Below are 24,433 nucleotides of genomic sequence, written 5' to 3'. Positions count from 1 at the left end.
TATCACTTTTATATGTAAAATTTTTTTCTTGGAGACGGAGATGAAAAGGTAAAATCTTGAGTTGTTAGATTAAAAAAAGAAAAAAAAAGTTCACCATGCAGGATAAATAACGTTACTTTGACAGATCGGACTTTTACGGACACAGCAATACCAAATATGCCTTTGTTTATTTTTATTTTTCTGCTAAAATAAATTTTTGAAAAACTTTTTGGGGTTTTAAGTTGCCACAGGCGTGTTTATTTTTTTTTTTTTATTTTTTTTTTTAAACTAGTTTTCGATTACTCATACAGTATAATGTAATATCGCTGTATTACAATATACCGAATTTTGACATGAAGTCTATCTTGATATGCCACAGCCATGCCCTGATAGGCATTCATTCATGCTAGACCTGGGGCCTTCACAACCAAACTGCATTTAGTGATCTAGGGTGCGGTTGAGGAGCAAATAAACGGTGAACAGCCATAAGTGTCAGCTGTCAGAAACGGTTGGCACCACCCTGTTTGTGGCATGAATGTCTCCCAATCCCACTCCATATGCCCTCCAGCATCTGGGTTTGTACATGTACACTCAAAAGCATCAAGGGGTTAAAGACTTTGGGGCTGGTTTATAAAAACTGTCTAAAAGAGAAACTGTCTTTATTGCCCATAGCAGCCAATCACAGAGTGGCTCTCCCTTTTCAAGAACAGCATTTATAATAAAAGCTGCACTGTGAATGTTTACTCTGGACATCATCATGAACCGTTTGTATTTTTGACAGTTTTCAGAAACCTTTATTTTCGCACCATTCTTTTTAATTAACCTTGTTTATATATTAGACAGACTTCCACAATTAAATACAGTCTGCTGGCTCCATGAATGTTGCTAAAGACTGATGATGATGATGGGGATGTTCCCCCCTCCTGTTTCCGGTCTGGGTTGAGGTAGTCTCTCACTGGGCTCATGTAAAAAAGTATAGCTACTATGTAATCTCAGTGATTCCTATGACTTGTAAAGCTACAATTGCCACAAAAAGCTGCAATTTAAAAACCTTGTGTGTTTGTAGCTTAAGGATATGTTCACACATGGGGAAAACTTGCTGTGGATTTTCTTCAGCAAATACACACTAAACGTTGCAGATTTTGGTGCATAACTGCTGCAGATTTCACCCTTCCAATTAGGAGTGAAATCCATGGCAGATCCATACCATCTCGTGTGTATTTTCTAAGGATTTTCCTGCTGTGGAAAATCTGCTCCAAATTCTTGGTGTGAACATACCCTATTAGGAAAGTTCTAGAATGTGGTTTAAAAAAAAGACAAAATCCATTTCTAATCCTAACAGAAATTTCCAGTAAGAACTCGGAGGGGAACGCCATGTTACCAGTAAGTGATAAAGTAGAAGATGAAGATATCCCACAGCACTTTTCAGGAGAAAACCTCATTACCCTTAATGTACATCCAAGACTTCACTCTACACATCTATCATCTAATCTCCCTAATCGTGAAAAACCTTCTGCTAACCGATCACAGATTGTTACCACAAGTGCGGGTCAGGAAGGACGACAAAGGTTTCAATCTAGTGATCTTGGAAACTGTTTAAATAAGAAAGTAAATGATATTGAGCATGAGGAAAGTCACACAGCAGAGAAGCCATATTCATGTTCAGAATGTAGAAAATGCTTTACATATAAATTCCTTCTTATTAAACATGAGAAAATTCACACAGGAGAGAAACCATATTCCTGTTCAGAATGTGCAAAATGTTTCACTTATAAATTACATCTTAGTAGACATGAGAAAATTCACACACAGGAGAGGCCATTTGTATGTTCAGAATGTGGGAAACAGTTTACAAAAAGGTCAGAACTTTGTATACATGAAAGAATTCATACAGGAGAGAAGCCATATTCATGCTCTGAATGTGGGAAATGTTTTAATAAGAAATCAACTCTTGTTTGCCATGAGAGAATCCATACTATGGAAAATCTATTTACATGTTCAGAATGTGAAAAGTGCTTCACAAGCAAATCGGCTCTTACAAAACATAAGAGATGCCACACAGGAGAAAAGCCATACTCCTGTTCAGAGTGTAAGAAATGTTATACAGCTAAATCACATCTTGTTAGACATGAGAGAACTCACACAGGGGAGAAGCCATATTCATGTTCAGAATGTGGGAAATGTTTTGCAGATAAATCAGATTTTAATAGACATAAGAGAATCCACACAGGAGAGAAGCCATTTGCATGTTCAGAATGTGAAAAGTGCTTTAGAAGCAAATCAATCCTTGCACAGCATAAGACATGCCACACAGGAGAAAAGCCATACGTTTGTTCAGAGTGTGGGAAATGTTTTACAGCTAAATCGCATCTTGTTAGACATCAGAGAATCCACACAGGGGAGAAGCCGTATTCATGTTCAGAATGTGGGCAATACTTTGCAGATAAAACGGGTCTTATTATACATGATAGAATTCACACTCGGGAAAAGTTAGATTTTAATGGACATAAGAGAATTCACACAGGAGAAAAGCTGTATTCGTGCTCATAATGTGAGTAATGCTTTACAAGTAAATCGTATCAAAGCCGTTTTAATGTTCTAAATGTAGAAAATGTTTTATTAAGAAATCAAATTTTGTAACTTAACAGAGAATTTGCCTTTATAAGAAGCCAGATTCTTTGGAAAGTGGGAAATGTTAGAGCAAAAAATGATTTTGAAGCCATTGTTTTTTTTTAAATAGACATTAAATGGGGTTTCTTTTTGGATGGAATTAACCCGGATCTGCTAAACGCCCAAATTATGTTATAGCAAAAAATGATTTTTAAGCCATAAAGTTCTTCATAGAAATTAACTGGGGTTTATTTTTGGTTGCAATTACCAAAGAAGAAGAAAAAAAACCTTGTGATGCTGATTTCTCACCTTGAACCTTGCTTTTCATTACTGTGTTCAGGAGACAGGACGTATAGGAGTTATGTCTGTAATTCGGTTTCCATGAGTCCATTATGGCAGGACACATGGAGGTTGCCTTCTGACCTCCTGTTGGGGCAGAAAGATGAAGAGTTTGTAAGCATTCCCCCCCCCCCTTTCCCTCATGGTCAACAGGCTATGGATGCCATCCTTTAATCTTTCTTGAAGAAACATTTCTGTTTTTATTTGCTGAGTATGTCCTGTTTTTTTTTTGTTTTTTTTTTTAAATTTTTTTTTTTTTTTTTTTTTAACCCAATGGTTTTTAGTTATGTTTCCAGCAATACTGGAATAAGGACAGTCTCATTCCCCACTGGCCCCAAGTCATTGTATGGGTTCTGGCTTTGGATTGAAAAGAATGTTTGTACCCTTTCCACGGTGAACAGAGTTTTTGTATTTAGAGGCAGAATCTCCAGACCATGGCTTCAGCCATAATTCTTGTCTTGTGTGTTGCCTGAAACAGCATTTTTGGCCACAAAAAGGTCTGCCCTGAAGCATCTGCTACTAGCCACGTGGCCATTTTGAGCAGTGGCAGGCATTCAATTATGTTCTCTCTGAGGCGGCTGTCTAACTAGTCGAGCCAGATTTACATGGGAGCAGGTGAGCCAGGTCACATCAATATTTGTTTCCAGGATGTAGGATGGGGTGGAGAGGTTTTCTTTATTACCTTTGCCATATGCATGTCAATTTTTGGGATCTCCTCCCATATCTTGACATTCTTGGGAAAGAAAGAGCCTGTCTTTTAATTCTCACGAAATAGATAACCTCTTCTCTGCCTTGCTCACTTCATCCATAATTGTTTGTGTTTCGTTTATCGAAAACACCATCCTACATTGGGATCCTAGGCTCCGACCATTTTGTCCTGTATAGACCTGGATTGTTGTACCTCCTCAACCCTTATCATATCTCACTGCTTTTGAGGAGTTACTCTATATCACTTGTAGCAAAATTTTATCTTTTGTCCTTCTCAGCTGATAGTACCTAATGCGGAGTCATCTCAATCAGAGCTGGGTATTGCCAAAACTCAACGTCTTTTGGAAGCTCTCGAAGAACCAAGTTGGAGAGCAGGGGGTAGGGTAGCAATAGAGGCTTGTACTTCCTATTTTACCATAACCTGATGTCATTAAATAGGGTTGCTTGTTCCGCTAACACTTTTGGTGGGACACTCTGCACATGGCTGCGTTTTACAATTTTCATCCATTTTATTTTTTTTATTTTTGGCGCATAAGCCACAGTTTTTAGCTTGCTTCTTGGTATCAGGCCTAGACTACTTAGTTTCCTTGTCAACCTGTAAATGACAGTTTTGCATTGCCATACATACAATAATGCATTATAAGTGTTTGCCTAGAAGGACCACTAATGGTTTTTTAGGTTTCTGCATCTCTTTCATGGCCATCCATGGCACTACTGAAGAGAGGTAAGCCTTTACTGGTAAACACTTGTAGGCTAAGAGGAGTCCATCGCCACTTTCCTAATAGAAGTTTTTGAATTTGGCACTATAACAGGGTTAAATGCTACTGCCAGGAAAGCACGATTTCATCAGAATCCCTCCTCTTCTGCTTGGCGCACCTCCATGTGCCACAGTGTGACGTGTAAACCCCACGCCAGTACGTATTCTTGCCTGGCGTTTGCGCATCGTGAAACCTTTGACAAGAGTGCACCGAGTAATCCTGTGCTTGGCTTGGCATACTTCCAATCGCTTCACAGCTACTTGTTCACTGGGAGTGGGAGAATGACAAGGGACCCAAGGAGGATTTTAGCTTGCAAAGTCCGGGGAGGAAGGAGAGCCACAGTCCCCGATCAAACCCTGCCCACACAAAAGGAACTCTTCTGTTAATGTCCACAATAGGGACAGGACAAACACTGGAGGCGGGTGGGGTGGAGGTGCTTTTAAACTCTCCGTCTTCCTGTCCCTACAGAGGTTATAAGGAAATCTCCATGTTTGCTGTCATCACTGGACGATGTGAAAAGTAAGGATGCCTTATAAAAAGTGTTGGTTTTTAAATTCTTTTAATGTATGTGGATGTATGAATATCTGAGCTTCGTTCATACAATATAAAGATAAATGTGATGGAACTGTGCAAACAAACCAATAAATTTTGTATTTGCAATAAACACAAAAAATCACTGATCTCCCACTTCCTTCTGTGGCTTGAGTACCTGTTACAGCCCCTTTGGCAAAAACAACATCTATCAGGCGTTTTAATACGAGGGGGTGCTGATAAGTCTTTGGCTTTGTGTTCTTTTTTTGTTTCTATGGTAACGAATGTTGCATCACATGAAAGCCTTATGTGTCTAATATCTGTTTTCAAAATTTTGTGTTGTAGCTTATGGCAACAGTGATCTCGGCACGCGGGAAAACAAAATGTTGGTGTCTAAGGCGATATTCACAGCAAATGAGAGCAGAGGAATTCTTGTTTTTGCAAGGAAAGTCTACGAAGGATATTCATGGTGATATGTCGCAGACATTGGGGAATCAATGCCCTTCATATTCTATAGTTAAGAACTGTGTTGCCAAATTTAAAACGCGCCACTTCAGCACCAATGATGAGGAACATCCTGGACGACTGAGAGAGATTGTTGTTCCGGAGATCGTCGAAGCTGCGCACAACCTCATACTGGAGAATCGGCCAATTTCAGCTAAAGGAATAGCAGACATCATGGGGATTTCTGGTGAACGTGTTTGTGTCATTATCCATGAGCATTTGAACATTTAAGAAGCGATCTGCAAAGTGGGTCCCAAAATGTTTGACAACAGATCAGGAAAGCATCAAGTGAAAACTTCCTGGTCCATTTGTCAGCGATTCTAGATTGAAAGAACTTCCTGGATCGACTGGTCACTATGGATAAGACCTGGATTTATTTTGTATGACCCTGAAACCAAGGAGCAGTCAAAAGAGTAGAGGCACAGTGGTTCTCCTCGCCCAAAGAAGTTCAGCCACTAAGGTGATGGCATCTGTGTTCTGGGCTAAGGAGGGCGTGCTGCTAGTGGACTACCTTCACAATGGTTCCACTATCAATGCAAGGTGTTACATTGAACTTTTGGACCAATTGAAGGCAGCTCTGAAGTCCAAAAGGTGCGGCAAGCTGTCCAAAGGAATCTTGTTCCTGCAAGACAACTCCTCCGCTCACACTGCAGAAGCGACCACAGCAAAACTGGTGGAGCTAGCTTCCAGCTGGTTGATCACCCACCTTATTCACGAGATCTACCTCGCTCCGACTATCCTCTGTTTCCAAACCTGAAGAAACACCTCAAGGGGGCCAAATTTCACACCATTTCTGATGCCATGGCTGCTACGGATGACTGGTTTGAGGCACAACCGAAATCAAATATATATATTTATTTATTTTTTTTGCAAGGCTTACAGATCTTGGAATATCGATGTAAGACGTGTGGTGGCATCAGTGGAGAGAGTGTGTGGAATAAATGTAAAGTTGCATCTTCCTATCTCGTTTCTTTCTGAGTAAAGCCAAAGACTTATCAGCAGCCCCTCGTATAAGCCTCCGTCCACACTTGTATTTTGTAATGGTCCATTTAGATGGGACAAGCTGTTGGGCAAACTATGCCCGGCAGCTTGTCCCAGTGAGGCTCACTCCTGTGCTGTGAGAATTGCTAGCATCGCATTCTGCACCCACCCGCCTCAATTCACAGTAAACAGACAGTTGTTCAGAAGTAAATGACTGCTGCTTCCACTGATCGACTCATTGTTCAGTTTTCTGGATGCAGAAACTGAACGACTGAAAAAATTCTCCTTCAGTCGCTGCGTGCATTTACATGGGACGATTATTGTTCAAATTCCGGTGGGAGCTTGAATGATTCTGAACGATAGTCGTCCCATGTAAAAAGGCTACAATTACAAGTAGGAAGAGGTGCAAAGCGTTCGGTTGTACTCTTCACTGTTTATGCTCCACTGAGATCTTGCTGAGACAGATCCTTTCATTAGGTAGCTGTTGTGTCTGTGAATAGGCAGTGAAGTGATGAGGACCATGAATATTAAAGCACCCCTCCAGTCATGGACAAACAAGGAAGGCCAAACCTCTTCTCAGACTACCAATGCATACTATTACACTGTGTCCATGTAATCAAAGGGCCCTTTTACACTGGACCAGCTGTCCGGAGCAGATGTCCAACAGGTCGCCCCAGCGATAATCATTCGTGTTCTTGAACACAAGATCGATCATCACTCAGGGAATGGGGGTGCTGTGGGCCAGAGATCATTTCCATTCACCGTAAACAGGCAGTTGTTGATAGATGAATGACTGCCTGTTTACATTGGCCAATCTGTTCAGTTTTTAGGAATGCATGAATTGGATGACTAACGATAAGAGAACAAATTTTTGTTTGCGCTTCAGTCTGTGCATGCTTTTATACTAAACAATCATTCAGATTCTCGCTGATCCATGGGAATCTGAACAATTTGTCGGCCCAAGTAAAGGGCTGACTGGCTAGCACTGTTCATATGGGCAGAATGTAGTGTCTTAAGGCCCTTTTACACTGGACTATTATTGTTCTGGTCATTCAAACCCTGCGCTCCTCTGGGGTTTTGAACAATAATTGTCCCGTGTAATAGCATGCAGAAACTGAATGACCATTGTTCAGTGTAAACAGCAGACGTTTGGTACTGAACGGCCGCTGCTTATGGTAAATGGAGGGGGGGGGGGGGGGGGGGAGCCGGGAAATGACGTTCTCCTCCAGTCACTCTGTCTCCTTGACGTCTGTGCTGTGAGCGATCCAGCGATACTCTTTCCTGAGTTACACGGGACGAGTGTAGGGCAAACGACGCACGACACTCGTCCCATATAAAATGGCCTTGAGACAAATGATACATACTAATGTATAGTGTGCATCAAGTACTCAGAAGTGGTTCAGCTGTATTTGCTTATCCAGATACTTCAAATAGTTCATTGCCCTCTAATGCACCTCTTTATCATGCTTAAGTTTACAGGAGAAGTTGTGCATTTGTCCCTCCTCTTGAAGTTCATATTCTATCTTCTCCAAGTCATATGCTCTGACTGCCATGGTATAGTAAACCACAACATGCAAAAAAAGTGAAGAAAAGTATTGCTCTAGTACAGGGGTGTCACTCATTTTCACCGAGGGCCACATCAGCCATATGGCTGCCTTCAAAGGGCCGATTCTAATTGTAAGATTGTATAGTAAAACTGAACGCCACAGCGGCCCGATTGGTAATAAGGTCTCCCCATAGTGGCCAGTGGTGCACACTAATATATACTGTGTGTGTGTGTGTATATATATATATATATGTGTATATATATATGTGTGTGTGTGTGTGTGTGTGTGTATATATATATATATATATATATATATATATATATATATATAACAGACGCACACACATAACCCAGACGCACGCTATCACGCACACACATAACCCAGACGCACGCTATCGCGCACACGAACACATTTTTTATACATACATACATACATACATACATACATACACACTTCTGCATTTTTATATTTGCCTGCATGCAATGTGTCCCCCTCTGGGAGCTGTACTGGCTGCTCTCAGTCCTTCTTGGGCCCCTGATGTCTCCCAGGCCTGCAGTCATGAACAGAGGAACGGCCGGTGAGGGGAGGTCAGCGCTCACCAAGCTCTCACTCTGCAGCTGCTCATCCTCAGCGTCACTCTCCTCGCTGCAGTCTTCTTCCCTCCTCCGCGGCCGTTGTCAGTCTGCTATCGGCACTCCTCTATTACTGTCTGCACTAGACAGAACAGGCCGATAGCAGATTGCATACTGACATCAGCATGGAAGTGAGGGAACTTACTGCACAGCCGGCGGGCCACAGAAAATGAGGCAGCGGGCCGGATTCGGCCCGCGGGCCTTGTGTTTGACACCTGTGCTCTAGTAGAAAGAGTTGGTGCAGAGTTCGGGTGCCGTTTTAACCCCCTAGTGACATATAGGTGCAAGAAAAAGTAAGAGAACTAGAGATGAACGAGCAGACTCGAGCGAGTAGTGCCTTATTTGAGTACCTGCCCGCTCATCTCTAAAGATTCGGGTGCCGGCACGGGTGAGTTGCGGCGGTGAGCAGGAAGGGAGAGGGAGATTTCCCCGCCACTCCCCGTCCCCTGCCGACACCTGAATCTTTAGAGACAAGCGGGCAGGTACTCTAATAAGGCACTACTCGCTCGAGTAGTTTGCCTTATCGAGTATGCTCGCTCATCTCTAAAGAGAACCCTTTTCGAAATCCCTGGCTTTCTGCACTGATTACTAATAAAATGTGATCAGCTTGTTGTATCAAAGTCAGTTATACACAAACACAATGTAACTAATTAAACATAGGCAGTTTTACCGCTTATGTCTTATTGCATAGTGCTGGAAGAAAACGGAAATGAATCCTTGAGCTAATGATGACCTCTCCAAAAGCTAAATATCAAAGGTGTTTTTTTTTTTTTTTGTTTTTTTTTTTCAGTCCAGAAGATAGGATTGCAAGTGCAGGTTTCACATGTGCTTTGCCCATTAAATAGAGGCAAACTGCATGCAAAGCCTGGTTACTGATAGATCTGTTCCTGAAGAGATTAATTTATGATTTATTGATGCTAAGCTTTCAAATCTAAAATGTCCACACATTTGTAATGATATATTATGGATTTCTGTTCATATGATTTTATTTCTTAAGGTGGTACTGCAGATTTTTGTAGATGTTCCTGTCTCTGTATGCTTGTTTTTTCCCCCCACCTGCTGTATTATGGGTCCTCCTCTTACCAGAGTAAGTTTTGAGAACATAACTGCAGTATAACACTTCTGTCTTTCAGAATAACTCAGGGGTCGCCTCACACAGTGCAAGGAACCAAATATATTACCAGATACCAATCTAAGGGAACCATGAGAAAGCTCCAATCTCAACACACACATAATGCTTTAATAATACAATACTGTCCTGCCCAACTACTAAGATGATCCACTATGGGCATTGGGAAAATCTCTTCATATTTCATCTGTTTTCTCTTGCTGCACCATCTCACGACTGTGCAGTTCCCCTTAGAGACCCTAGACAGCTTATTGAGGCCTGACTTTCCACTATAGACGCCACTTGTAGTTCAACTTGCGAAGCAAGTGTAAATTTTTTTGGGGGAAATCCTTGCTTTAGCTTTCGGCACTGATAGACGTCACCCATTTTCACAGTTTCTCTTTCAATGCTATTGATGACTCAGGGTCTTTGTGTTTATTACTAGAGATGAGTGAGCACACTCGCTAAGGGCAATTGCTCGATCGAGCATTGCCCTTAGCGAGTACCTGCCCGCTCGGGAGCAAAGATTCGGCTGCCGGCTCTCTCCCTCTCTTCCCTCCCCCCTACTCACTGATGCAACTCACCTGTCACCTGCGCCGACACCTGAACCTTTGCTCCCGAGCAGGGAGATACTCGCTAAGGACAATGCTCGATCGAGCAATTGTCCTTAGCGAGTATGCTCGCTCATCTCTAGTTATTACTAGTGTGGAGCGAACCGAAACAGTTGCGCTTCTGTCTTGTGAAGAATTTCGCAAGAAGTTCAGTTTCGCACAGACCTGAACCTCAGGTGGTTTGTCTCAGTAGAAAACAATAAAATTCCTCGCCCTACATGGTTAGCACTTTTGCCTTGCACTGCTGGAATCATGGGTTCAAATCCAACCAAGGACAACATCTGCATGGAGTTTGTACGTTAGCCCTGTGTTTGTGCAGGTTTCTACAAACTCAGTGCAGATGTTGTTCTTGGTCATATTTAAACCTAGGACCACAGCACTATAAGGCAATGATGCGCCTTCCCTCGCTTTTTCCTTTTCCTTCCTTCCTGAAATTCGGCAAGTGCGTTGGACCAAAGTTTTCAGCACCAGGAACTGCTAGTTTAAGGACAGTTGTTCACAACTAGGGCTCTGCGCTATTCGAAAGTCCCTTGCAAAGTTTCCTTGTTGGTCAGTTTCAACAATGTCTGGGCTTGGGAATTAATTAGGAACTTTTTTTTTTTTTTTTTTAACCAGAAGGACTCCCTTTATGCTGCCACTTGTTACAGATTCTTGGGCTTGGGAATTAAAGATGGTAAAGGTGAATTCTGATTATTCTGCCTTTCACTTTTTCTCTCTGCAGCTTGGTCATTTCTTCTAATTCTGTTGCGATATTTCTGCTATTAATGGCCATTATATGATTGTGTCAGGAAACTATTGCATGTATGATTATCTAGATTTTATTCAACCATTTTAATTACAATTTTGAGTGTTGGACCAGAATATACTGAAGTATCATTGTTCTGGACAGAGAAGCAAGTAAATAGGTGTTGCAGCCGTTTGGAGGTTCCCATCTTGCTTTCAGGCCAGACCAGGGTTCAGCAGTATTCCTACCTCTCCTGGAGCTGAGTGATGTGATGGTTGCAAAATTTATGTCAGTCCTCACCTGGTGCTGAGTAGCTCTGCTCCTATTTAAGCAGTGCTAGTATTGACTCCTGTGCTGGTCAATGCTTCAGTTGCCGCTGGACAGCTACTGAGGAACACATCCTGGCTAAAACTCCTCCATGCGAGCCAAGTCCCTATTTCTGCTTTGTTTGGTTTTCTGTTTCCCTTTCTTTTGTTCTAGGGCTCCCAGATAGGGACGTGCCAGTGGCCCAGGCACGCGTGCAGGTCCGCACCTATCGGAGCGATCGGCCCGCCAGGTAGGCAGGGCCCCCTCCTGGGTTAGGGGTTTATAGGGAGTGGATTTCCCATAGTTTTATGTTTCCTTTGCACAGTTGTGCCATTTTCGTTTGCTTTTGATATTGCATGTCCGGTTGGACGCAACAATAGGATTGTGATTAAACCAATGAAATGTGCATATCAGAAGAGCGGAAGTCAACATGATGGACTTTTGAGATGCATCTTATTCTGGGTAGGAAGTAATGTTTTATTTCAAGGAAGATGTATTTTTAGTTTGCATATAGACAAAGAAGTCAACATTTATGACTTATAGAAAAATGTGCAGTTGTTTGATTTCCACTTCTAACAGAGATGTGCTAGCTAGACATGAGCGAGCGTACTCGCTAAGGCAAACTACTTGAGCGAGTAGTGCCTTATACGAGTACCTGCCCGCTGGTCTCAAAAGATTCGGGTGCCGGCGGGGGGTGGAGAGCGGAGGGGAACGGGGCTGGGGGGGGGGTGGTGGTGGGGGGGGGGGGGGGTAGATCTGTTTTCCCGGCACCCGAATCTTTTGAGACAAGCGGGCAGGTACTTGTATAAGGCACTACTCGCTCGAGTATTTGCCCTTAGTGAGTATGCTCGCTCATCTCTAGTGCTAGCACCTTCCTGTTAGATGACTTTTGACCGAAGACATATGGTTACACTGGTCAACAAATGTTTACAAAAGTCATGTTACTGAAATGCAATTAGTCATTTCTTATCAATTTTATGTGCTCCACACAAATATGACAGTCAAAATGCTAAATTGTCTGATTTATTTATTTTTGTAATCTGCAATTATTATTTACATCACAAAATGCAGGCCAATAGTAAAAGGCCGATTTGGTTAATACCTGTAAATAATCAAGTTTATAAAGTATGTTTTAGGTTTCTTTGCCTTTCTCTTGTCCAGCTGTTCGGGAGCATCTCTGTGGAGTGTCCGGCAGTAGTCAGCCAGCTGGTAGTGACCCATTTTCCCTGGTATGATTCCATTATTGTGATTATCCTGATGAAAACGTTCACCATGTTTAACCATACTGCAGATGTCTGGAAAGAAATCCAGATGGGAATGAAGGAAGTGGGTCTTTAGAGACCTATTGCAGCCAAGCTTCTGACACTGCATCAGCATGACTTGTACTGGATCCTTGTAGTTTCCTGCCATAACATTCTCGAGAAAGTTTATAGACCCCAGGAGAAAAGCATTGCCTGCTTGTTTTACATCTTCGAATCTGAGGACCCACCAAAACTCCCTCTTTGATGTTTAAAATTTTAGGCTGCTGTTACAGTCCCACTGGATACATTTACACAGTGAAACACAGAAAATGAACTATATGAAATATCTTCAAAATGAGAGCCAATAAAAAATTTTCATGGTCATATTCGTGTTCAGCACATGACGATACTACAGATTTGGACCTTTTTAAGTCAGTAGCCATTCCAGTGTTGACCAGTGTTAGCTAATAGAATAAGAGGTCCCATTTTCTCAAATCAAATTGGAAGCTCTAATGGTATGAAAGGAAGCTTCTGTTATGAGACAGAATGAGGATGTCATGCCTGTCGGTCTACTGGAGAAGATACTGTCTTAGCACTATTGTGGCTTCCCCCCTGTTGCTAGTTCTGATGGGTCCACTTCCCAGTGACGCTCCTGGTAATATGTAAGAACCTCTTGGCTAATGATGTAATGTAACTTGCTATCTTTATACTTTGATTTCTGCAACCTGTTATGCTTTGTATATAGATCTAATAGTTTACCAACATATAACCATTCACCCCTATGCTTATCACTGAATTTGAATAAATTCTTATTGTTAAACCATCCATAATGTCGTACTCTCTTTCCTTAGAGTGTAATCTGAACTTAAAGGGGTTGTCCCGCGCCGAAACGTTTTTTTTTCTTTTTTCAATAGCCCCCCCCCCCTGTTCGGCGCGAGACAAACCCGATGCAGGGGTTTAAAAAAAACAAAAACGGATAGTACTTACCCGAATCCCCGCGCTCCGGTGACTTCTTACTTACCTTGCGAATATGGCCGCCGGGATCTTCACCCTCGGTGGACCGCAGGGCTTCTGTGCGGTCCATTGCCGATTCCAGCCTCCTGATTGGCTGGAATCGGCACACGTGACGGGGCGGAGCTACGAGGAGCCGCTCTCTGGCACGAGCGGCCCCATTCAGAAAAGACCAGACTGCGCAAGCGCGTCTAATCGGGCGATTAGACGCTGAAAATTAGACGGCACCATGGAGACGAGGACGCTAGCAACGGAGCAGGTAAGTGAATAACTTCTGTTTGGCTCATATTTAATGCACGATGTACATTACAAAGTGCATTAATATGGCCATACAGAAGTGTATAGACCCACTTGCTTTCGCGGGACAACCCCTTTAAGTCTTGCTCTTTGCAGCAAAACGGACTGGCATCCTAAATTTATCACCAGTTTACCAATCTGCATGCTCCATCTCGAATTCTTGATCTTGTCTGATATCTGGATCTTCACTGCAGCTCCCACTGTCTTCCCCATCTTTGTTTAGGAACAGCTACCACCGGACTACTGCAGCAGTCGGGTGCTGTTCTGGAATCATGGCTCCCAAAATCTGAGAACAGCATGTGAGGTTGAGCCAGCAGGGGGTGAGAATGGCAATGAAGTCCTTGACTTGTTGCATCAGGTGTGCTTGAGGCAACACCTGATTTGTGAATGTGTGCTCTTATGAGGGATTCTATTCGGGGAGTTGAATGATTCTGAGCGTGCAATAGTTATTAAAAGTGGCATTTTGTGTTGAATTTAGATAAGCCTCTTTATTTAGTTGTGGTTTGAGCTATTTAATTTTTTTTTTTTTTTTTTTGCTAACATGAAAGTTTGTAATTTTGGCAAATAAGCCAACTTTGTGATGGGTTAGATAGTTTTCATTGCAATTGTAAACTCCGAATTCACTGGAAAGGTCCCCTGTTAAAATGTAACTTTTATTGGGTAAACTCTAAAATAATGGGCAGATACAAGAAGACTCCCCATATCCTCAGCGCTGGTGGTGGTCCCTGTCTCCATCTGTCTGTGTGTATACCTATCATCTTTGCATACTTGTTATCTGTGTGTAGAGTTAAGACCCATTTACACGCAAAGATTGCTCAAAATGCGTCAGAAACTGCCGGTTTTGAGCAATCCTTTTGCATTGGGTAGTAATGGGCTAATCAGGGCTGATGAACTTTTAATTGAGAGAAACACGTTGCGCTGCTTGTTACCATATTACTAACAGTCTAGTGATGGGACATCTGTAAGAGCGGTTGACCATAGCTAGGCTATCCTTTCTCTCTCCTCTGGAGAGTGTTACATATGTGGTCTGGGGACAGCTGCTATGAGCGGACGTGAGCTTTTATCAATGTTCCAGCGTTTTCAGTTTGAGGTTTCTACTGCGCTGAGTGATTTCAACTGTAAATGCAGCCCCAGAACCAAGCTCCTAACATACAATGGATATAAAAAGTCTACACACCCCTATAAAATTCCAAATTTTCGTGATGTTAAAAAAAAAAAAAAAAAAAGGCATTTCAGATTTGTTTCCACCTTCAATGTGCCACATTATCTGTACATTTCCATTGAAAAACACAGATTTGTTATGGTGGAAAAAAAAATAACTGTGGCTGCATAAATCTGAACACCCTGAGGGTGGATTCAGACGAGCGTATATCGGCTCGGTTTTCACGCCGAGCCAATATATGGTGTCCTTGTCTGCAGGGGGGGAGTATGGAAGAGCCAGGAGCAGGAACTGAGCTCCCACCCCTTCCCCGCCCCTCGCCACTGTTTGCAATGGTAGGGGTGGGACAGGGGCGGAGCTAAGCACTGAGACTTGGCTCCACCCCCATCTTGACCCCTCCTGTTGCAAATAGTGGAGAGGGGGCGGGAGCTCAGTACCTGCTCCTGGCTCTTCCATCCTCACCCCCCATACTTTAATGTACACATTAACTTTGACAGCATTCAGTCCTTTGGGTCTAGGTATCTTTCAGTATGGCACATCTTGACTTGGCAATCTTTGCCCAATCTTTCTTGCAAAAGCATTCCAAATCTGTCAGATTGTGCACTTTGTACACTAGCGGGCTGCTGGATATCATGGCAGTTTGGCATCCTTAAAGGGGTTGTCTCGCGGCAGCAAGTGGGTCTATACACTTCTGTATGGCCATATTAATGCACTTTGTAATATACATCGTGCATTAAATATGAGCCATACAGAAGTTATTCACTTACCTGCTCCGTTGCTAGCGTCCCCGTTGCCATGGTTCCGTCTAACTTCGGTATCTTCTTGCTTTTTTAGACGCGCTTGCGCAGATGCATCTTCTCCCTTCGGCTGGTCTTGGAAGCATCGTGTTTTGGCTCCGCCCCCTTGTACGCATCATCGCGTAGCTCCGCCCCATGACGTGTGCCGGTTCCAGCCTCCTGATTGGCTGGAATCGGCATGTGACGGGGGCGGAGCTACGCGATGACGCGTACAAGGGGGCGGAGCCAAAACGCCGATGCTTCCAAGACCAGCCGAAGGGAGAAGATGCATCTGCGCAAGCGCGTCTAAAAAAGCAAGAAGATACCGAAGTTAGACGGAACCATGGCAACGGGGACGCTAGCAACGGAGCAGGTAAGTGAATAACTTCTGTATGGCTCATATTTAATGCACGATGTATATTACAAAGTGCATTAATATGGCCATACAGAAGTGTATACCCCCACTTGCTGCCGCGAGACAACCCCTTTAATGTGAGTGAAGTCACTCTTATAATATGCCTCAGGTAGCCAAATGTATTTTAAAATGTTTTTTTTTTTTTTAGCTCAGAGAAGCCAATGAAAAACATGCAACATTGTATGTAAAACCAAAGGGCACCTTTTTATAACCTCTTAATGCCACAGGGTGTAACTGTACATCCTGGCTGTGGGGCACTTAACATAATAGAACGTACACTTATGCCTTGTGGATAGTGCGAGATCCCATGCCATCCGGCAGCAGGAGCCTGCTGTCACAGACAGCTGGCCTCCCGTTGCAACAGCAGGGGTGCATCTTGACAGCGCGCCCCCCCCCCCCACTGTTAACCCATTACATGCCACGATCTACGTAGATTGCGGCATGTAAAGGGCTCACAGAGGGAGCACGCACCCTCTATGATGTCATCCGAACCCCGCAATGTAATTGCGGAGGGACGATGGGTTGCCATTGAAAAAGGATGCCAGATACAGGCGTCTTGCTTTGCCATTGCCTATGGTCGCTATAACAAGCAATAAGGCATTGCACGACAGAGGTCCTGCAATGCTTTAGGCCTCATGTCCACAGGAAAAATCAGATCCACTGCGGATTTGGGCTGCAGGTGCAGTGCGGATGAGCTTAAAATTGTATCTTATTGCATGCGGGTGACATGTGGATTCGTTTTTTTTTCACGCGCGAATGTACGCGGATGCAATTTTTACGCTGGAGGTGTTTTGCCCACTTTACCCCACCTCCTAGTACTTTCTTCACCTCCCAGCCTTGAAATCCGCAGTGGATCTCCCGCACCCATTTAATTCACATTTAATATCCGCAGCGGATCTCCCGCACCCATAGAGATCAATGAGGGCCAGCCGGAGTGTGATTCGCACAATGGAGCATGGTGTGTTTTTTTTTTTGTTTTTTTTTTTCATGCACCAGAAATTTTTAAATCCCTTTTTTAAATACCATCCGCGGGTGTTGATCTACCTGCGTGTGTCCAATGCATCCCTATGGGGCGCGGATCCGCGTGCGGGAGAAACGCTGCGGATTTTAAATAACAATTATCCCGTGGACATGAGGCCTTAAAATAGTGATCATAGGTATTATGGTACAAGTCTCCTACAGGGACATAAATAGTGTAAAAAAAATATATAAAAACCGGAAACTAAAAAAGTTATGTCTTTTTTGAAAAGTGGAGATGAAAATTCCCCCCACAATTGTTGCATTATGTCCAAAATGGGCAATGTCCCTAAGGGGGTTAATAAGGGCAGCAAAAGACATTACAATATAATCTAGATGTCATACGTTCCTTGAGATAGAACATGCTGATAGGTTATTTTCATGAAGAGTGTTTATGAGGTAATCAAAAGGGAGGGGGATTAGCAGCCATGCTTAGCAGGGTCTTGTCACATGGCAAAGTTAAACAGATTTTGAATCCTCTTTCTTTAGGCATCTCACTGTTGCTCTATGTGCTTTGATAAGAATCAGTTTTTCCTGTTTATGTTGAAACTTCTCTAGATAAGAAACAAGGCAAAATCGCATACATTGTGTATGGGGGGGGGGGGGGGGATTTTATCTGCAGAGTATTCTGAATTTGCTTATGTCAGCAAATTTTAAATTGAAATACAAAACTAATTCTAGAAGAATATAATTTCTCTCATACTTATTCATTGAAGACTTTAGGGCGCTTTCACACTACAGTTTTTATGTTCAGTTTTTTGTGAGCCAAAACCAGGAGTGGACAGAAAGTATAATGGAAAGATTTGCATGTCTTCTGTATTTTGGACCCACTCCTGGTTTTGGGTCACAGAAAAAAAACTGAACAAAAAAACTGTCATGTAAAAGTGCCCTTATATAGCTGAATATATACATACTAAATAAAGAACTTTTGGCATCCTTAACATTATTATAGCTTGTTGCTCTGCATGGCTCCTGATGACCAATCTTAAGATCTGCAGAGAGAAATGCCTAGAGCCAAATGCTAATAGACATTTAGGGACATCTTCAGCATACCAAGTGTTAAGGAAATTCAATGGTTTCCTTCATTTGCTGTCAGGCTCCGAATTAAAGGGATATTGACCGGTCAGGAGGATGCAGACACACAGAGGCCATGCTGTGTGCAAAGGCAGTCTACTTTATTACACTATATGCTGATAGGATTTTACAAAGTGAGTGGTTTTATGCCAAAGATAGATAATATGCATACTATTCTGACTCCATAACATGGCTGCAAGCGTATAGGCTGGGGAAACATTTCTTGTTATGGACCAGTACTTACACCAGGTATATGTTGTCAGACAGCATCCAACTCGACTGCAGAGGCATGTGAGAAGATTCCAGGGTTTATTCAGGTAGAAATCTTGTAGAATGCACATTCAGCAGTAGGTAAAAAGAATGATGATGAGCCAAGGCACAAAGTAGAGACCTAACACATAGGCTATAGACAGGAAACTCCCTCACAGGAGAAAAAGTTGGAGTTATACAATACGGGGTACAGAGAACCAGAAGGGACAAACTAAAAACACTTGGAGATACAGTACAGCTTATTCATGTCAATGAATAGAGTCATGGAGTGAGACATGACACATACATAGACGTTTCTTAATACACATTAGTTTCTTATTATTTTCCTCTTTGCAGATGTTAGTCCTTGTATATTTTTTGACCATCTCATTAGTAAGGTTTTGGCAAGAAATATCCTGAGGAAGAAGACAAGACAGGAAACTTTGTGGAGGGCTGCTTGGCCCAATTAGTAGCTTCAGCTGGATATTCAAGGTGACATTTAACAGATATCTAGGTAAAAGTTGAAAAGCGTGTGGCGTGAGAGACGACATGGAGTCTTTTTAGGCCTACAGCCTTCACACCAAGCCATTTTGAGTCTGGAGGGTGGGGTAACAGGCTCTGTTCCAATTTTATAGAGTTGGATATAGAACCGGGGATGTAGTGATACACCATTAGGCAAGAATAGCCTGGGTCAAAAAAATGTTGTGATTATTGAGTATCCTGTCACCTGTTTGTCTCGCCTTCATCCACTTTCATCAGAGATGTTGTGTAGAATAAAGTTTCTTTGGCATCAGGTGGACTGTGTTTGGAAATTGTTGGGATCATGGCCGGGTGATGGGTGAATTTCAACCCTGCAACCTAGCAGTCTGCTGCTCTATAGACCGGGGACTACACAAGGCTTTGCTAATCATACGCTAGGAGCAGACTCCCCATCTCTGACCTAGCAGGAAAGCCCTGTCCCTGACAAGGTCCCTATTCCAGCCAAGGTCTCCCCTCTAACAAGGACACATGGGTATAATTATGCATTTCAGGCTGCTTGAGCCCATGGTCATAGCCAGTAACTGATATAGGAACATGGGGTGAAAATCTAAAAGACAAACACAAAATATATAAGAAACGGCAAAGCTAATAGAGCAGCCTAAACTTTTGTTGCCAATTAACACCAAACGGAACACAGTTTTTAACACCTTATTGACAACCACTATTCTTATATACAGACCTCACTAATGGGCAGATCTGCAGCTGATTTCAGCCTACCCATAAGAATGCTCTGCTCACCTCCGAATACTGAGTGCTGCCAACCCCAGGGGCTCAGCGTGCACTGGCATCCTTTACGGAGCACCACCATAATTCTTCTGGAGATGGGCAGCGCACTTCCCCATCACCTGTAAAAAGGTAAAGATGCAGCAGCACTCCTGGAAAAATGCACCTATTAGTGCGGGGTGTGGGTCTGATGTGGGTCTGATGTGCAAGGCTTAGTAATTCCCGACTCCTGGGATTGCAAAATCCATCAGAGCAAAGCATAAGCCGAGCAGCACTACCAGTCATCCAAATCAATGCTTCTTTATTAGTCCATGTACAAAAAATAGCCTAAAGCAGCAACGTTTCAACTCCCTCCAGAGTCTTCGTCAAGCTCTTCCACATCACCGGACCGCTGGTGACACTCGGTTGCTGGGTGACGGTGTGCGCTCAGTGCTGGCAACGTTCAGTATTTAGTGGTAAGAGAGCGCCCCTATGGGTAGACTGAAATCACCTACAGATCCGCAGCTCCATCCCAGCTTGATCTGCACCGATGGTCCTTTTTTGGATGTAGAAATGCTACAGAGTTTGTGCTACATGTGAACGTACCCTATAACCGCTTTATAAGGCCTGTTCATATTAGCGTCGGAGGTTCCATTCTGAATTCTAACCAAATACAGAACAAAATGGCACAGCATGCAGCGTTATTTCATACTGTAAAAAACACCGGCTGGCCGGAATCATAATGGACCCCATTATAGTCCATCGGTCCGCATGGCGCCGTTAATTTCAATCTTAAAATGGATCCATTCAGCCATTGGGTGCCGTTAGCGGGCTGCTATAACAGAACTGGAAAACGGAAACGCTTCAGCACAGATGTGAACGAACCTTAACTGATGTAAATGGAAGCTCACTGTTTTTTGATGTATCCGTTTGCCTTCGTTCGCATCAGTTAGACGTTCGTCTTAGTTTTGTGTTGGATAGAAAAAAAAACGATCCGTTAATAAGGAATTAAAGCATTCTGATTGGCACCCGGCATGAGGCTGGATTTACATGGGCGCAGCTCACATTGCACAGCACATGGATATCCATCCGTGTTCTGAGAGATGGGCGGGACACACATAAAATAAGACATGCTGCAGTATCAGTGCAAGTAAAAAAACCATTCATGGAGATTAACCCATTGTAGATAAGGAATTATTACAAAGAGCAAATTCTGTGTGTCTCGCATTCACAGAGAACTTGTGTGTTTTTCATGCCCAAGTAAATACAACCTTAGGGCCCTTTTACACAGATAGACCTGTTGGGTGCAGATGCCCAGCAGCCCGTCCCAGCTCTGTTAGGTTAACTCCACACGGGCGAACGCAATATGGGGCTGTGAATCCCGCCCCTATATTGCACCCCCCCAGCATGTGATTTCCCCGAGGATGCGAGGTATTTTCATGTTAAAATAGCTTCACATCACTTCGGGGATTAAGGGAATCCCTGCCATGGCTGCCACAACCGCAGCAGGGGATTGCAGAGTTTCTCCCATTGCTATCAATGGGGCTAGTGATGTTGCTGCTGGCCTCATTGAAAACAATGGGTGCTGCAATGCGAGAGCACGCAGTAAAGGTAGAACAGGCCGCGATTTGTTCCCAGCATAACATATCATTGCGGTGCCATGCAGGAAAACATTGGTCTTGTGTAAAAGAATGGGGTTCATATTGGTGCGTATCGCAACGCACAAATCCCGAGCGATTTTGATGCCCGCGTGAAGCCGGCCTTACACAGGAATGAACATCACTCTCTCCGTAAATGAAGGCGGAGCGGTCAGGGAGCGTCCTGGCCCTTCCAACTCCGTTCACAGTAAACGGGTAGATGAACGACTGGCTGTTTACACGGGCCAATCATGCTTCAGGTTTTACGCATGCAGAAACTGAACGACGAACAATAAAAGAACAAATCATCATTCGTCATTCAGTCGGGGCGTGAATTCACATTGAGCGATTATCGTTCTTTTTAACTAATGTAAACTTTTTTTGAATTATAATTGGCCCTCCAAATCCCAAGCAGCCATTAATCTTTGTAACAAGCTCAAAAATAGCTTCTCTCATACAATATTCTGGTCACATGACTGATCAGATGAAGATGACATCATCACAGGTTATGCCTTTAGCATATTAACATCTTCTGCAACAATCAGCAATTCCAGCAACCTTATTGGTTCTGATTCACAATTCCAGCAACCTGATTGGTTGTTTGGGTTGGCTGATTCAACCTAATTGATTGTTATGGCAGAGCAGTAGCAGAAATTGCTAATATGCATTCTTTTATCCTCTATACTCTATACTGCTAAACTCCTCCCCCATCATCTATTGATCACATGAGGATGACATAATCACATGGTATTCCCTTATCCTCTCCACTGCTAAACTCCACCCCTACCTACTGATCACATGATGGTGACATCATCACAGAGCCTTGCAGCTATGATGGGTATTTCTGGCTGGTAGTCACTGGTGTTTTCTCTGTTATCAGCCATTCTCCCAGCTGTAAGGTAAGCTTCCATCACGTGTTCCTGTGTGTTGCTTGTAGTGAGGCTGTGATGCCGTCTGCTGGGGTCATACATGTTAAATGTGGAGGTGCCTCCTTGCCGCTTACATCTCCTGGATTGGGGGTCAGTATTGGTATATAATAAGATGAGTTACAAATTGGGATACATTTATACAAATAGCGCACGCGGAATTACAATTTTGGCAGAACTCCCCAGCATGTTAGTTTCTTCTTCCTTCCTCATGACTGACTGACTTGATACCTTGATTTTGGGCTCAAAAAGGTGAATGCTGGTAATGCATTTAGCACTTTTGTTTTCTCCTTAAACACACCCTTTTTTCCTAAAAACTTGCGTGCAAGTTGCATATGATGCCAGACAAGAAGTCTTGCAGCAATTTTTTTTACCATCCGGGTGAAGAAGTGATAATAAAGCTGTGTGCTGTCCAGGAAAGACAAAGTGAGCAAACAGAGCGGAAATAAGGTCATGTGAATCTGTCTTTATTTGGACTATAATTCAACTTTCACTGATCAACCTCCTGCATAACATTGTGTAGCCCCACCTCAGGCTCTGACCTGTTGACTCCACAAGACCTCTGAAGTGTCCTGCACCATTCTTCAGCCACAGCTCCCATAAATCCTGTAAGTGGCTCGCTGCGACCTCTATGGATCGGACTTGTTTCTATCGAACTGAAATTTGGAGAATTTGCAACCATCATTCCCGTGATCTTTGTCATGTTCCTGAACAGTTTGTAGTAGGGCTGGGCATTATCCTGCTGATCCATGGTGCTGCCATTAGGTAATGCTACTGCCAAGAAGGGGGACTTGTCTGCACAATGTTAGGTAGGAGGTACGTGTCACATCCATATGATGCCAGGACTCCGGGCTTACCAGAAGTTGCACCAAGTTTCAAATTGCAATCTTCATTTCCCTGATATACAGTTTACTACTTGTTCCAAGTTTCTTCTCATGCGAATGTGTCCCTCTCAGTAATACATGCTGGATGAGAGGTCTGTGTGTCCGGGACGATGCTGCCTTCACTAGTTCTCATGTATTAGACTGCTTCTTCCTCCTATAGTTCATGAGATCTCTTCTCCCCGGAGAATCCCCCTCTAATAAGTGAGGTTGTGTATATCACAAATGATGATGTCCCTGTAGGATTTACAGCCGCTCCTTTCTTCATAAAGGTTCCTGCAGTTCTACAACCTCCAGTTCATCCTGTTTACTCATCTTCTCATCCAAACCGCTCCTTCTCCTGAATGACCCACCAAGGATGGCCGAGGACAGGAAGAAGATCACCAAAAGAATATTAGACTTCACCTTGGAGATCATCTACGTGCTGACCGGAGAGGTGAACGCTTCTACATTTATATAATCTTTATTGTAGTATTTACAATGTCATCGGGAAGGGAAATCCATAATAGGGAATAATAGGAAGAGTCCAGTGTCCTTTATAAAAGTTTCCAAGTGACCAGCAGAAATCGTGAAGATCAGCCACCAATATGGTCAGTTAGGTATCATATAACTAATATACTGATAATATGCCTTTTCTGAGTATAATAATATTACATGTTATGATTACTGGAGATGGATCACTGATCCCCATGAAGGTTTTTGCCTTCCTCTAGATCAACATGACAGAATTGGCTGAACTGGATGCGTAGTGGCCCAGAGTTAGTAGGGCTCCTCCATAATGTTTTTGTCTTGTGTGGTATGCATTAGTTATATGTATTGCACTTCTGCAGGATTGAAAGGGTTAATGTCTGGGTCATGTCTGGAAAATGTATCGTTTTGTATGTCATGTGACTTTGTTCTATATACGTGCAAGGTGCAGTCAAGTGTTTGTCTTTCTTACAAGGTCTTCTTGCAAGAGTCAGTCTAGAAATAGTAGGTGGCGGCAGACTGAGAGTAGTGAGCCACAGAGGCAGTGCAGAGATTGGCCTGTATGTGGAGAGAATGGAGGAAGCTTAGTGATTCCCTTCTGCTTGGCCTGGGCCTAGTCAACCCAGGATATGTTGGTGTTACCATTAAGTACTGAGAGGGAGAGGAGGACTGCTGCATGGCGTGAAGAGGATAAAACTAACG

General features: G+C 43.2%; 1 pseudogene; it reads left to right on the top strand.

Moving 5' to 3' along the window:
* The window catches only part of LOC136578716 (oocyte zinc finger protein XlCOF7.1-like), a 163,011-nt pseudogene that overhangs the window by 114,222 nt on the left and 24,356 nt on the right, over positions 1-24,433 (top strand).

Source organism: Eleutherodactylus coqui, chromosome 9 (genome assembly GCF_035609145.1).
Source record: "Eleutherodactylus coqui strain aEleCoq1 chromosome 9, aEleCoq1.hap1, whole genome shotgun sequence".
Taxonomy (NCBI): Eukaryota; Metazoa; Chordata; class Amphibia; order Anura; family Eleutherodactylidae; genus Eleutherodactylus; species Eleutherodactylus coqui.
Note: the sequence above shows the minus strand (reverse complement) of the source record. Positions and strands in the feature narration are given on the sequence as shown.